This window comes from Hyperoodon ampullatus (assembly GCF_949752795.1).
Source record: "Hyperoodon ampullatus genome assembly, chromosome: 2".
Taxonomy (NCBI): domain Eukaryota; kingdom Metazoa; phylum Chordata; class Mammalia; order Artiodactyla; family Ziphiidae; genus Hyperoodon; species Hyperoodon ampullatus.
The window spans coordinates 175,254,033-175,269,889 of record NC_136915.1 but is presented as its reverse complement, the minus strand read 5'-3'; positions in this window follow the sequence as shown (position 1 = coordinate 175,269,889).

The window sequence follows — 15,857 nt, the reverse complement described above, 5'->3', positions numbered from 1 at the left end:
AGAAAGCCCGTGCGCAGCAACAAAGACCCAATGCGGCCAAAAATAAATAAATAAAAATTGAAAAAAAAACAAACAGTAGTTCAATTTGTTTTCATTCCTACTTTCTTACGTTTAAGGGATAAAATAGATATTAAACAACTGTTTTCCTGTAACAGTGCCCTGGTGGTGTGGGGCGCTCACACCGGGCAGCCTGTGGAGAGGAGGTGTGCAGGCTCTGACTCAGTTGCTCAGGCATCTTCCCACTTTGAAACAGCTCCTCCTGAACTGGTGGTTTTGACTATCACACAGTTATGAGTTGTTTTTTTATTCTTAGCCACATGCTGTTTAATATATATGCCAAACGGTCCAGGAATTGACAAAGATTCTTCGCTTGACTGTCAAGCTTCTTTGTTTGACCAAACTTTAGACAGGCTCCTGAACCTTCTCCTAGGCCCATCTGTGCATTTCCCTGTAAGGTCCAGCTTTATCAAGAACCCAGCCAAGTCGGTTTAGCAAGAACCCGCATCCTCCACATCTGATCGCTGGATATCTGATCAGGCTCTTCATCCTCCAGCATCCCCCAGGTGTTGTCTGATCACCCTGGCCTGTCTTCAGCAAGAATCCTTTTAGGTTAGTTTAGCTAGAATCCCCTTTACCCCAAATGTTTCCTCTTAGTTATTTTCCATACACTCACCTCCCACCCAGCTCCTTGGCTGTAAATTCCCACTTGCCTATGTTATATTCAGAGTTGAGCCCGATCTCTCTCCCCGCTGCAAATTCCTACTGCAGTGGTCCCTGTACTTATAGCAATGGGCCTGAATAATGTCTGCTTTACCATCTTTAACAAGTGCCATGAATTTTTTTTTCTTTAACAGAATCAAAAAGAATACTGATGTTGAACACTACTAGGTAATGTGGAGCACGAAAATCATAATTCTACAAAAGTGCCTCAGAATTTTTTCTCCAGGTCTGAAAGTTATGATTTATCAACCTCTTAGCTAGAAAATTAAGCTCTTCTACTTCAGAACCTAGTGTTAAAGAGAAAATACTGCAACCAGTATATAAATTTTCTAAGTATTATCAATAAAGACTAAGCTTTGACTTAGAAATGAAAGATGCAATTATTAAGTAAACTAGCTGATTTTTACTATGGGTTAGTAATATCAAGATGGTCTAAAAGTATTTGAAACACCATAGCTAATAAATTAGATGAAATTGCAGAAAATGTGGTCCTTTTTAATTTAATTTTTTTCATTTCAAAATCTAGAAGTCATTTTCAGGTGTATGTATGGTAACAATTTAATGAAAAATGGATATTAATATAGTATCTTGCTGAATACATGATATATGTTACAATGTTGGGTTTATCATTCATTTATTAAGCAAAAATAATAACTAGAATTATATAAAGTATACATGTGATAGGCACCATCTTAAGTACTTTACATATATTAATTCAGTTAATCCTCAACAACCCTATTACATATAGATACTATTATTATCCTCATTTTTCAAAGGAGGAAACTGAGGCACAGAAAAGTTAAGTAACTACCTCAGGGTCACACAGTTAGTAAGTAGCAGAGCTGGGTTTCTAATCCAGACATTCTGGGTCCAAGGTCCATGTTCTTAACCATAAACTTACTATTTGCCAGGAACTGTTCTAGGTTCTGGGAATACAATGGTGAACTAAAGAAACAAAGATTTTGCTCTCATAGAACTTACATTCCAGTTGGGGGATACAGATGATGAAACAAACAAGTAAACAAATAGAAATATGTTAGGTGATAAAAAGTACAAGGAAGAAAAGTAAAGCAAGATAAGGGAATAAAGAGTCCTTTTAAGACAAGTTAAGGAACAAGATAGGTCATATTTTGGTAGGATGATCAGGAAAGTATTCCCTAATAAGGTGACATTTTGTCACAGAACCACATAAAGCATGGGAGTGAGCCATAAGGATGTCTGACGGATGAGTGTTCCAGGCAGAAGGAAGGGTAAGTGCCCAGTCTGACATGGGACCGTTCTTGGCATGTTAGGCAAATACTGAAATGAGGCCTTTTCCGGTTGGAATAAAGTTAGAGAGGGAGAGGGCAATTGAAAATAACATCTGAAAGATACCTGGGGGTAAGATTATGCGGGGTCTCACAGAGCACTGTAATAATGTTGGATTTCATTCTGAGTGGGATGAGAAGCCATCAGAGGGGTTTGAGTTTAGAAATAACATGATCTGACTTTTGTTTTCAAGCAAAGAAACAAACAAACAAAAAAGGACCACTGTAAGATGATGTGTGGAGACAGAAGATCAGTTCACTGGCTATTTAGAATAATTCAGGTGAAAGAAGATGTTGGTTTGAACTAGGGTGGCAGTGATGCTGAGGCAAAAATTGGCTGATTCAGGGTGTAGTTTTCAGATAGAGTGGAAGAATTTGCTCATGGATTTGATGTGAAGTATGAAAGAAACAGAGTAGTCAAGGGGAATGCCAAGGTCTTTGGTCTGAGCAGTGAATGAAGGCCACTTCTTTGAGGCAGGGAGCCTTAGGGGAGGAGCAGGGATGGGTGGTAAATCAAGGGTTCAGTCTTGGACATTTTGAGTTTGATATCTAGTGGACATCGTATTGAAGATCCTTATAGGCTGCTGGATTTGTGAGTCTGGAATTCACAGGAGAGGTTCGTGCCAGAGGTAAAACTTTGGAAGTTGTCAGGTTATGGGAAGTGGATGAGATCACTAAGAGAGTGGGTGCAGACAGAGAAGGGATACAAGGACTTGGTCCTGAGGCCCTCCAACATTTAGAAGTCAGGAAGATGAGGAAGACCCAGCAATTGAAATTGAGGAGAGAAGGCTGGTTCTCAGAAGGATAACTAGCAGAGTATAATGTTCCAGGGGCTAAATTTAAAAAACTGTTTCAAGAAGGAGGGAGTGGGGTGATATTGGAGAAAATGGCAAAGGAAGGGCATTTGAAAACTCTGTCCTCCACAAAAACAATGAAAAAACTGGCAAAAATATTCAGAATCAACGTTTTTTTTTCAGAACTTTGCAAACTAACCAAAGGCTTGCAGTAACCTGGGGAGTGAAGAAAAATGGCTGAATCTCAGTAAGAAAAATGAGCTTTGTGGTGGTGTAACTTGCTTCAGTCTCACCTGTGCCCTGCCTCCACCCCCCCACCTCCAGCTATGTGGTAGCTTGAAAAATAACCATCCACATTCCTGGTTCAGCCTGGCCAAGGGAGCATAATGGAACTGGAACTTTTTCAAAGCCAAATTCTCAGAGCATTGTCATTATTTTACCTGTCTGGTGGTTCTCTGGAAGACTCCACTTGCAAGGCTGTCTGTATGTGACCTGACTCAAGCTTACCCAGTGTGAAAACCATTTTTCTTAAAAAGCATCTGTCAAAAAAAAAATTTACAGACATGTGTTTTAACTTTGCAGCTGCCTGAGGCAGTGGATCACAGTTGAGACAAACAATAGACTAACCAGAAAGCTTAAGGAGAGCTGGGGAATGAGACATCCACAGGGACTTTGAAAATCTAACATATCCTTGGGACTCTAGAAGGCCACACACATGGCAGGGCTGGGCATATGCTCAGGGAAGGCACTAAGATCTCACCTCTGACTGCGAGGCTCTGCACAAGCAGGAAGTTACATTGAGGAAGAGTTGTCAACTGCCTGGCTGAGTGTTGAAATCATGCCCCAGCATGCACACAGAGTCCCTCAGCAAAGACTGGATGATTTATTAGTTCCAGGCATTTAAGGAAATCTCTGTCTTATCATTAGCTCACCACTAAGCTAATTGAGTAGAGACTTCAGTGGCCACATACAACAAAATCAGACTTTACAGAATTAGTTCAGAAAAGTCACTAAGCAAACAAAGAATAATAGTACAATAAGCAGCAGCAACAACAAACCCTGGGTTTATATGCGAACGATGTCTCACCAAATAAGGAATATCAATACAAAGATAGAAATTATTAAAAAATAGTCAAATAGAAGCTCTAGAGTTTAAGAATACAATAAGTAAAATGAAAAATTCACTAGAGGAGCTCAACAGTAGACTTGAGCAGGTCAGAGAAAGAATCAATGAAATTGAAGATAGGAACCAATTCAGATGATCCAGTCTGAAGAAAAGAAAGGAAAAAAATGAAGAAAAATGAACACAGCCTCAGAAATCTGTGGGATATCATCAAATATAGCAACATACCTATAATGGGAGTTCTAGAAGGAGAAGAGAGGGGGAAAAAAGACATAAAGAATATTTGAGGAAATAATGGCAGAAAACTTCCCAATTTTGATAAAAAACATTAACCCATATGTCTAAGAAGTACACTGAAGTCTACATAGAATAAACTCAGATAGGAGAAACAACTAGACACATGATAATCAAACTGTCAAAAGACAAAGACAGAGAGGATCTTGAAAACAGCAAGAAAGAAGCAACTCATCATGTACGAAGATCCTTAATAGGATTGACATTTGATTTCTCATCAGAAACACGGAAGGCAGAAATCTGTGGCATGATATAAAGTAATGAAGAAAAAACCCCCCGTCAATGAAACATTCTATATCTAGCAAAACTATCCTTTAAAAATGAAGGACAAATGAAGACATTCCTAAATAAACAAAACCAAGGGCATTCATCACTAGAACATACACTCTGTAAGAAAGAAAGTGTGTCCTTTAGGCTGAGATGAAAGGACAATAACTCGAATCCACATGGTGAAATAAAGAAAATGGTAAGAGAAACTATATAGGTAAATATAAAAGGCAGCATAGGTATAATTTTTGTTGGTAACTTAATTTTTTTGCCTGATTTAAAAAAATAACTGCATAAAGCAACAATGATAAATATGTGGGGATGGGCATAAAATGAACAGAGATATAACTTGTATAATAATAACAGCACAAAGCGGGGGAGAACGGAGCCATATAGGAGCAAAGTTTTTGTATATTATTGAAATTAAGTTAGTATTAATTTGAACTAGAATTTTATGTTAATTATACCCCAGGGCAACCACTAAGAAAAAAGAAGGGAGTGATCAACTGGGTCAAATGCTGCTGATAGTTTAAGATGAGATCTGAGGATTGACTACTTGATTTGGCAATATGGAGATCACTGGTGAGCAGTTTATGGGAATGATGGGGGGTAAAGCTGACTAGATTGATTCAAGTAGAATGGAAGAAAAGGAGGAGGAGAAAATGGATATAGGCAATTCTTCCATGAGTTTGCTGAAAATGGGAGCAGAGAAATGGAGATGGGATGAAGAGTGAGAGACAGTTAAAATGTTTGTATGCTGATAGGAATAATTGAGTGGAGGGGGAAAAATTGATAATTGCCTTCTCTGTCTCTGCTATTAAGGAAGAAATTTTGAGATCAGAGGGGAATTGCTGCAGCATCATGCTTCTCACCCAAACGTCCCAGGCATTGGCATCTTTGATTATTGGGAGAATATGTATATACATACATGTGCATGTATGTATACACAGATTTGTGTGTGTTTTGAATAATACTGTATTAATATATTATGCCCATTAGAAAAGATACACAAAAATGTAAATTTTTAGAAGCTTAAGATAAATTTAAAAGAAAGTTGATAATTAAGATGATGTATCATATAATCAATAATACCTCAGGCACTCAGACACTCAGAGTGAGGTACATAGTGAATAAATCCATGCTTCAAATATCTTCTTGCTAATTTTGAATTTTCTGGCTGTCTTTTTATCAGCTGCAGTTAGATTCATCCTTGCTCTTACTTTGTAGTGAGTTTATACCTAGAAGAGTAGTAACAATTGTTATTCGTTGTTTTCTTGTTGTTCACTCTGCCTTCATTATTAGTATTATCTTCCAACTGGGGTTTTTGGCCCAGATTTCTTTTTTATTTTAACTTTATTATGGAGAATTTTAAACAAACATAAAGAGACAGAATATGAACCCCAATATATCCATCATTCTTTCTCAGTTATGAACTCATGACCCATTATTCCCACCAGCCCTGTAGCATTTTGAAACTAATCCCATGCATTTTATTATTTCATCTGGAAATAATTCAGTGTGTATATCTAGAACATAAGGACTCTTTAAAAAAAAAAACCTAACTACAATGCCATTATCATATCCAAAAAATAATTTGGAGGAATCTTGAAGTAATGGGGGAATCTTTTTTTAAAAAATTTTTTATTGGAGTGTAGTTGATTTACAATGTTGTGTTAATTTCTGCTGTACAGCAAAGTAAGTCATTTATACATATATCCACCCTTTTTTAGATTCGTTTCCCATATAGATTATTAGAGTATTGAGTAGAGTTCCCTGTGCTATACAGTAGGTCTGTATTAGCTACCTATTTTATATATAGGAGTGTGTGTATGTCAATCCCAATCTCCCAATTTATCCCTCCGCCTTCTGCTTTCTCCCTGGTAACCATGTTTGTTTTTTACATCTGTGACTCTATTTCTGTTCTGTAAATAAGTTCACTTGTAAAATTTTTTTAGTCCACATATAAGCGATATATTTGTGTTTCTCTGTCTGACTTACTTCACTCAGGATGACAATCTCTAGGTCCATCCATGTTGCTGCAAATGGCATTATTTTGTTCTTTGTTTAATGGCGGAGTAATATTCCATTGTATATATGTACCGCATTTTCTTTATCCATTCCACTGTCCATGGACATTTAGGTGGCTTCCATGTCTGGGCTATTGTAAATAGTACTGCAATGAACATTGGGGTGCATGTATCTTTTTGAATTATGGTTTTCTCCAGACATATGCCCAGGAGTGGGATTGCTGGATCATATGGTAGTGCTATTTCTAGTTTTTTAAGGACCCTCCATACTGTTCTCCATAATAGTTGTACCAACTTATATTCCCACCAACAGTGTTGGAGGGTTAACGGGGGAAATCTTTGCAATAAAAAAATCAGGTCAGGAAAGAAGGGTGTTTTTAGCACAATAAAGCTGAGGTCATAATTTCACATTTCACATAATTTCATATTTCACAACTTGCATAAACTAGTTGGGGGGTATTTCTCCAGTAAACTATAGACTGGTGGTCTCTGAAGAAAACCTAATGTTTATGGTACTGGGTAATGCTGGTCTTCAGGTACTTTAGAGAAAAGCTAACCCTGGCATTGCTGGTGGAGTGAGACTGAACTGGCATGGAAGTACCCAATTCCCTCCTCACTAAAGCACCACATCCTCTCTCCCCTTCAGCAGAAGCTGGAGCTGATGAAAATCACACCCTCTTCCCAGTGAAGTCTCACCAGGTAGAGTTTGTACATTACGGGAAGGGATGAACCGGGGACTCCATTATCCTATGGGCAGTGGTAGAGGTCACTACGCTGGCAGGGGTTGGAGGAACACAGGCAGTTAAGGGAACAGTTAGCTTAGGAGGGAGCAATGGACACCCCTTGAAGGCCTAACCCAGGGGGCTGGAACTTTCTCTCCTGCGTGGTAAAAGGGAGCCAGTTGCCCAGTCAAGGCAAGTTCCCAGTTCTTAGCCCCACCCTGCTCGGGGCAGTTCCTTGAAACTTGTCAAAACCTCCTTAATTCTCTCTCAAAATATACGTTGTACTTAATGTGGAGATGATTGGGGGTGGGGCGTGTGTGCAGAATTTGGACTGGTAAGAGTATGTGAACGTTCCTGCAGAGGAGACCCAGCAGCGCAGAGGACCCGGCCAGAGAAGCTCACAGCTGTGCCACCCCGGTCCCGCACGCTCCGCTTCTGCGCTGCGGGGGACACGCTGCCTCAACTCAGGTCCCACGGCCGGGGCGGCTTGGAGGCCGGGCTCCAGCGTCCATGAGGAACGGTGAAGGTCGGTTCACGTCTGGATTTTATCACAACCCTCTTCCCCCATTGCAGGCATCAGCATACAACGGTCAATTTTCCTAAGTAGTAACAGTAAACAAGTTTCCAAAATGTTAAATGTTAATTCCTCAAAACCACCTCGGAATAAAGGACAATCCTCTGGCTTGAGTATCTAGTCTTGTGAAAGAGTCACTAAATTGTTCTGATTTCCCTTTTCTCCACCGACATCCCTGGACAGAGTTGCAGACCAGGGAGTGGAAACGGTCAAGACAACCGGGGCTCAGGTCTGATATCTCGAGGAGACTTGGGGCCACTCCGTTTGGGAGGAGGCACTTCCTCAGGGGGCAGCTCCCGGTCTTCCGCTTCTTATCGAGCCGGCCGCCCGCCGCAGGGCCCGCTTCCGCTCCTTCCACGTGCTGGCCTATGTCCGCGACTCGGAGGAGGGCCGGACCTCCGCGAGGAGCCTTGCCGACAGGGGTATACGACCCCGCATGCACCGGGGCCACTGCTCGGGCGACCCAGCCTGGGACGCGCCCACAGGTTACAGGGTCAACACTGGTAGCCAGAAGAGAAACGCGACATGTGGGCGGGGCCGGGCGCCGGAGGCGGGCCCGCACGCAGCCGGCCCACAGCGCTTCCGCCTTCTGTGGGAGCCTTTGGTGGGAACTGGGAGGGGGCTCTCGTTACATAAAGGAGAGCACGGGCCGGCCCGCTGCAGTCACGTCAGCTCCTTCCACTGCCTCCCCTCCAGTCCCTCTCGGAGGCCCGGCGAGCACCGGCCGGGACGTGACATCCAACCGCTGGCCACTGCGGCTGCGCCCGCCGCCTCATCTGCTGAAGGGCTAGTTCTCGGGGTGCAACCGCTTCGAGCACCCACCCCTGCAGCCCAGCTTTACCCAGCCTTCCCAACTAGAAGAAAGGGCTGCCGGTAGGGAAGAACGGGAGGGGCCCGCGCGCTGGGGCGGCCTCCCATTGGCTCCTCTCTCTCTGCCCTCCGTCCCGATTGGCCGCGGGTCGAGCGCACGGGCCGTGCACACTGCCCCGCGACGCGCGACGCTGGACTGGGGGCGGGGTGGCGGCGCAGCCAATGGGAGCGGCCTGCGGGGCGGGGCTCCCGGCGCTGGATCTCTGGGCTGAGGCGAGTTGGTAAACAGATCCGGAGTGCGTGCCGGGTGTGTACGCTACGGCGAGCGCGTGGAGGCTGCGCGAAGGTGACCGCGGATCCCAGCTTCCTGCAGCCGGGTAAGGCTGCCGCCCACCGCGTGCCCTGGGCGCCGTCTGCCTGCGGCCAGAGCTGTGCTCACCACCCGCTTGGGCCCTTCTTGTATCCTCAAGTAACAGCGCGGCTTCCCGTTTGCGAGTTTCATTTGCCCCAAGCTCCGGGCCGCGGCGCGCTGGGCGCCCTGCGGCTGTCTCCTACCCCCGTGCCCACCTTAGCCCATACCTGTCTCGGGGAGGGGACGAGGGCCGCGTGCTGGGGCCATGGGTCCCCGGAACGCGCCGAGCAGCCCCGGTGACCTGATGCCTTGTCTCTTGGTCGCCAGTACTGCTTTCCTGCCTCGCTTTCTCATGATAATATTTCTCTGCACGCCTAGACCCCTTTGCACTGTCTCAGGGGCGCTAACTGCCCCTGGCCCCAGGTTTGTGCCAGGACTTTGACTCGCTTGACCCGAGCCAGCTGTTGGGTTCCACAGTTGGGGGTTTTGGGTGAACTTGGGAAAGAGGACCCTTCTTGGTCCTTTCCTCCGTTGGCTTTTCTTTGGCCCCTCCTCCTACTTCTCCAAACGTCGGGGGTCTTGTGAATGGTTTGGGCTTAATTGCCTAAACTCATGCTTTTGCCCAGTCTGCCCCTCTGCCAAACCCAGGTCAGTTCTCCCATGTGCCTTGTGGGATGGAAAATGCTGTGGGGGCAGGCCTGGATGCTGGAACTCTCCATTTGGATGACAGGTGCCAGTCCTCTGAAGGTTGAGAGACTTATGTGCAGCCTCTCATCCAGGGTAGGGCCTGCAGCCCATTGGAAAACTCGTCCATGCTCACTTGCACCTTGGGTGTGCGTGACAGAATACTGAAGAGCTGGGCCTGCCAGGTCTAACTTGTTGCCAAAGGACTTGAGCATGCCTGATGCCAGCCTGCCACTTGTCATGCTGTGCATGGGTGGGTCATGCTGGCAGGAGGGCCCATCTCCGGAGAAGAAACAAAGGGGGGGCTGGTGGTTCTCAGGAGCAGCATCTTTAAGACTTTAAGATGACTTTGGGCATTTTCAACTTTGCAAATAATGCAGACAAGGCAGGGTTAGGATTTTGGGCCTGACCTTGGGCAACTCAAAGGAAAAGTGAGCTAAGGTCGTTTGAGCACTTACGTGTGTGTCACATAAGACAGCGTTTCTCAACCTTCAGCAACATCCCTGGCCTCTCTCCATTAGATGCTAGTAGCACCCCCCTGGCGCACACACACACACACACACACACACACACTATTTGTGACAACCAAAAATGTCTCCAGACATTGCCACATGTCTCCTAGAGGACAAAAGCAACCTTGGTTGAGAACCACTGAGGTAAAACTGTAAAAAGAGTCTTCCCATCCTGCCAGAGGCCCCCTAGGACCTGTCCATGACCGGCTGAGAGGTTTATGTAAAGGGTAGCATCTCTGTCCTAAACCAATGATAGAAGCCCTGTAGGTTGGGCTTTAATGGAGTCCCCCACTCTGCACCTGGGGGGATAGGAGTGAGATAGGAGGTAGAAACCCATGGTCATTTGCTGTACCTGCTGGGTGCATGGCAGTGACTGGCTGGGTCCAGAGTACAAAAGAAGTGGGAGACTTGTGGTTTCTGTCTTTGGGGACTTTGCAAGACTGTGGGAGATATGCATATGAAATAACCATGGGGCAGTTTTTAAATAGTGAGCAAACAAATTTATGCTGTCTGAATGCTGGCAAAAAAGCCAATTCAGTTATCCATAAGTGGCTTTTCCAAGGTGATGGTTTGCTCATCCTTACTGATTTGCTGGGGCATCTCTTATGTCTTATGATGTGGGAGGGTACCAGGCCTGTGTCTGCAGAGAGTAAGTGTGTGGCTGCATTTCAGACATATATGTGGGTGTATGTACATGTGCCATGTACTCCTCCAAGAGAGAGTCTACCCAGGAGTGCAGAATGGACACGTGTACAATTTGTACAGTTCTTTTACAGTTGATTGAAGGATCAGAGACAGTGAGCCATTTCTTTTTGTGCAGGGAAAGACCCTACTTCTGAGTCTAGATTTTGCCTTCACTGTAACCCAGAATTTATGCCCCAAACCTCAAAAGTCCCAAACTGGTGGGGATGCAGAAAAGTGAAGAATGGTGATCATTGTACAGGGCGAGGAAAAACATCTGAAACCCCTACCATGAATTTCTTTTTCTTGTTGTTAATTGATCCTATGGGGATGTATCAGGATGTTCCCAAAACATTCCTTGCCCTTTCTTGCCTATAGAGAAGAATCTGGACAGGGAGGTCACTTCTCTTTTCTCAAGAAGATTTAGAGGAGCGTATTATTGGGAAGTTCCAAACTTGGCATGATAATTTTCCATCAAGAGCTGTGGACACTGAGTCATTATCTTTGTCAGTTGAAACAAGAGCTGTGTGCAAAATTAGACAGGAATATTTCGAGAGTTGCCTTGATCTGACAGTGGCATCTGGAAATAGTTCCAGCATTCTTGCTAAACAACAGCCAGGAGCCTGGGGGACAGCCAGTAGAAGAGAGGGGGAGTGCGAGGGCCCTACCCCTTGAGGAGTTGAACCTGTGCGGGGGATAGGGTCCGCCGACTCGGAGGCAGACCCCGATGTGTCTGGGTGGGCTGCTCCCCACACTTTTCAGACCCAAGTGGGTGTCCACTGGTCTGTCCACAAGCATGTTTGTCGTGGGGTTACAGGCTCCTGAGCCCTTGACCTTTTGCTTTGAGGTCAGGGGCCCACAGAATATCTAACATTGGAAATGACTCTGAAAACCTCCTTTTATTCTCCATACTTGGATATGCTTTATTTTTACTCTGTGCACGTAGGGAAGGATTCATGAGAAAGCTGAGTGTTTTTCACTCACCTTGCCCTTTCAGGGTATTGTAGCTTCTGTTGTAGTGACTGGTGACTGAGTTCTTGTCTCCGGAGTCCTCGACTTGCTTTTTAAAATATCCCATTTCCATCTGGGCTGAGGGAGAGGGGCTGCACTTGGTAGAAACCTGGAAAATCCCTGTGTGCTCTGAGGGTTGGTGCTTCTCCACATCCTGCCCTGAAGAAGAGCCCGCTCTGGAATTGTGGGTTATTCCCTCCTTGTTGAACAAATATTGACTGATTTGTCTGCCTTGAGTGTGGCGTTGGAAATATAAAAGTGAACAATTCCTTGGTTCCCGGACCTCAGGGAATTGTAATAAGGGGTGTGCAGATACCACCTAAACACCCTCAGTGTGGTTTGGGCTCGGGGTCTAGATCAGACCACTTCTGGCTGGTGGAAACGGCAAGGCTCTTGGAGGAGGAGGCATGTTAGCTGGGACTCTGAGAATGAGCAGGATTTCAGCAGGAAGAGGCAGGAGTTTGGAGGGGTGAGGGGACAGTGCTTTCCCAGATGCTCTATGCTGAAGGCCAGGTTTTATTTTTTCCCAGTTTGTTGCAGACCAGTGCTTTTGCAAAACACAGTAAAAATGTCCTGACAGTGCTAGATTGCTGTGAAAGCTTCTGAGCCCTTACTCCTGTTATCTCACCGAGGATGACAATATGAGTCCAAGGACCATTCTTTGAGTAGCATTGGTCCAGGCAGTGGGCTCTTTGAGCAGAGGCATTGGGGTGGGTGAGTGCCTGGTAGGGGTGAGTGCAGTCTGGCCGGAGGGTAGGGAGTGGCAGGGGAGCAGTGGGAGGCTGGGCAAGGGAGCAGAGTGGGGGGAGTCCCCCACCCCATTTCCTGTTGAAGCAGCTTGTGTGATCTGCCCTTAAGCGTTTAGGATAGTCTGAGCAGCACTGCTGCCACTGTGCTTCCATAGCGTTGGGGGGGCCAGGAGGGCTTTGGCATAGGGCTCCTGGTAATTTTCAGCTGACAGTTCAGTTCAGGCCAGAAAGGGTTCCCTGGGCGCCCACAACTCAGCTGCAGCCTAGTGGGCTCTGACAGAGAGGGAGGCGGCTCCCTGCCCTGGCATGTGCACAGTGGACGTGGGTGCCTGTGGGTAGTGGCGGACTGTGCAGGACCTAGGGCGGGTGCAGTGCTCTGTTGTGGGAACCCAGGGCGCAGCGGTGCTGGTTCTGCTGGAAACGGGCTGGGAAACTGCCTTCCTGTGCTGGGAGGTCTAGGAGCTGGGGCCTGAAGGAGGAACAGGTTTCCATGGGAGAGAAGGATCCGAAGCTGACACCTGAGCAGGGAGGGGCAAAGGTGGGCGCTGCTGTGGGGAGGAGAGGGGAGGGCACTCAGGCAGGCGGGCTGTGCAGAATGGGTCTTGGAATGGGTCACTCTGAGGGGTCAGGGTGGATGGGGAGGGAGACCCGTGAGGCGGCCTGTGAGAAGTGAGGGCTGCCTGAGTCCCAGGTGGCGGGTACTGGGCAGGTGGAATGCAGACGTAGATTCAAGAGATTATAAATCTGTGCAGGTGGACTCTCTAGACTAAGTTACTGCTGGGCCACTGGGCTGAGATTTCTAGTGGCGGGAGGGGTGGGGACTGTTTGGGGTGGATGGTGGTGTCACCGCTGAAAACGGGGCGGAGCTGGGCTGGCGGCAGGAAGATGGTGATGTTAGTTTTAGATGGGAAGGGGTTGTGGTGCCTGCGGTACTTTTTTCCTGTCCTTTTTTATTAAGGTACAATTTGCACACAGTAAATTCACACTTTCTAGTGCGCGGTTGTGCAGTTTGACAAATGCATGTAGTCATGAAACCATTACCACAGTCAAGGTCCAGAACGGTAATGTCCTCCCCGCCCCCCACCCCCCGGGTTCCCTGTGCCCCTCCATCGGTGCCTGTGGGACCTGGAGGGAGAGACGTGGCGTGTGTATAACTGGATTTGTTCTAGAATTGGGCCAGTGATTGAGATGGCCTGCCCAGCCTGGGAATGGGATGCACGGTCCTGGGGGAGCTGCCAGCCCGTGGGGAGGCTGAAGCAGCCCAGGGGACGGTGTAGAGAGCAGGGAGGATGGGGCTGGGGACCAGGCCTGGGGACTCCTGTGGAGGTGGAGGGGGGAGGAGAGCTGGTGAGGGAGGTTGAGATGAGGGGCCGGGTGAGCCATGGGACCCCAGCAGAGGATGTCAGGGGAGAGGGTGGGACCCGCGGGAAAGGCTGAGGAGGGTGGTGTTGACTCAGGTGGATGGAGCCAGGTGGATGGGCTGGGGGCCAGGCAGCCTGTGCTGAGGGAGAAGGGAGGGCAGGGTTGGCCGGGATGAGGCTGAAGGAGAAGCAGAGTCAACGGGAGGTTTTTCAATATTTGGTGCGTGAAAGCCGAGAGCGGGGTTTGTGGGCTTGAGGGGGAAAGCTTTTGCGGAAGGAGACATTGAAGGCAAAATGAAAAATAGGTCCGGGGCAAAGTCCTACAGGAGGAGGGAGAGGGAGGAGGGGAACGGCCAGTGCGGGGAGGAGGTGGGATGGGAGGAGAGGCGGGGGGAGGGCTGAGACCGCACCGAGGGTTGAGGGTGAGCACATCTGATTGCCACTGTGTTGAGGAAACAGGAGGTCAGCTGCAGTGAGTGAGGCCGTCTGCTTGATGTGAGAGGGGGAGGCTGGGCTGGGGGGGCGCTTGAAGGGGAAGCCGGGCTCCTGCCAGCCTCTGAGGAGGGGTGTGCGTGTGTGCGTGCGTGCGTGCGTGTGTAACGGGGCAGGATGGGTTTCCTGGCCGTCTGAGAAGGGGCGCACTCCCTGCCCCGCCCCCCCGCGGGATTTTCCCAGAGGTGTTTGCTGAGAGAGGCTGCGCGGTCCCCACCTCACCACCCCTGAGAAGCAGGTCTGCCCCTCCCCACTTGCTATTTTCATAGAACGTCTAGAAGGGTTAGTACTCAGATTCTTTTGTGTATGATTCTTTCTAGAACCTGTTAAATCCCAATTCTCAGCACAGCCCTTCTGTGCTCAGGGTAAACGGCCGTGTCCTAATCTCTGGGAACTGGAGATCATCTAGGTCAATCGCCTTGTTTTACACATGAGGAAACGGGGAAACTCAGGCCCAAGGGAGAGCGGGTGTGCCCAGGGTCACATGTGGCCGGTGCCCAGGGTGGGCCTGGAACCCGGGCCTGGCTGGCCACCCTCCTCCATCAGCCTCACCGTAGTACCCTTGTTGTCTGGGAACCGGAGGGCCTGACGGCAACGATCCTGCCGTCTGCCAGGCGGGATGGGAGGTCCCGGGGTCTGTTCACACACCCGGAAGTTTTACATTAAATCCAGATCCTGGGGTCAAGCCGATGTTTGCTTTCTGTCTGGCACGTTTCCTCTGCGTTTGGCCCGGGTCCTGGCTCAGGGGAGGGTGAAGGTAAGAATAGGTTGCCCTGTGACCTGCAGGTGGTTACTGTTTGACAGGTGCTGGAGCAAACATCTCCCCATCTGTCTGCGATTGAAAAAGCGGTTTGTGGCTCTTGGCCCCTAATGCGTTTACAGCCAGCATTTGGTAAAGCAAGGGCTGGGCACCACGCACAGGTCAGGCCTGCCGTGCCCCTGTTCGAGCCCGCCTGAGCTCGCTGTCAGCCAGGCCTGCTGTCTTTTGCCCCTCTTCCCTCTCCCTCTTCTTCTAAGCGAGGAGTGGGGCCGAGCAGAGGACGCAGTAGAGGTGCCGCATCCTGGGTGGGCCGTCCCCCCTCCCTCCCAGTGTCTGTGTGCGCGTGCGAGCAGGCTCCGGGCCCCTGTGAGCGACGCTCTTCCTCCATTCTCCCTCTTCTGCCCTCACCCCCTTTAACACAGGGTGCTGCTGCCGCTGTGTCCGTGGCTCTGGATGGTGGCGGTTTCAGGGTGATGGGTGACAGAGCGTTTCCCAGATGCTTAGCATCCCTGGTGTCTCTTGGGTTCTGGGTTCTAGAAGAGGGAGCTTGCGAAGCTGGGGAGCCCCTGGGCGCCCGTGGGTATTAAACTCCTGGTAGGGACATGGTACAGCACCAA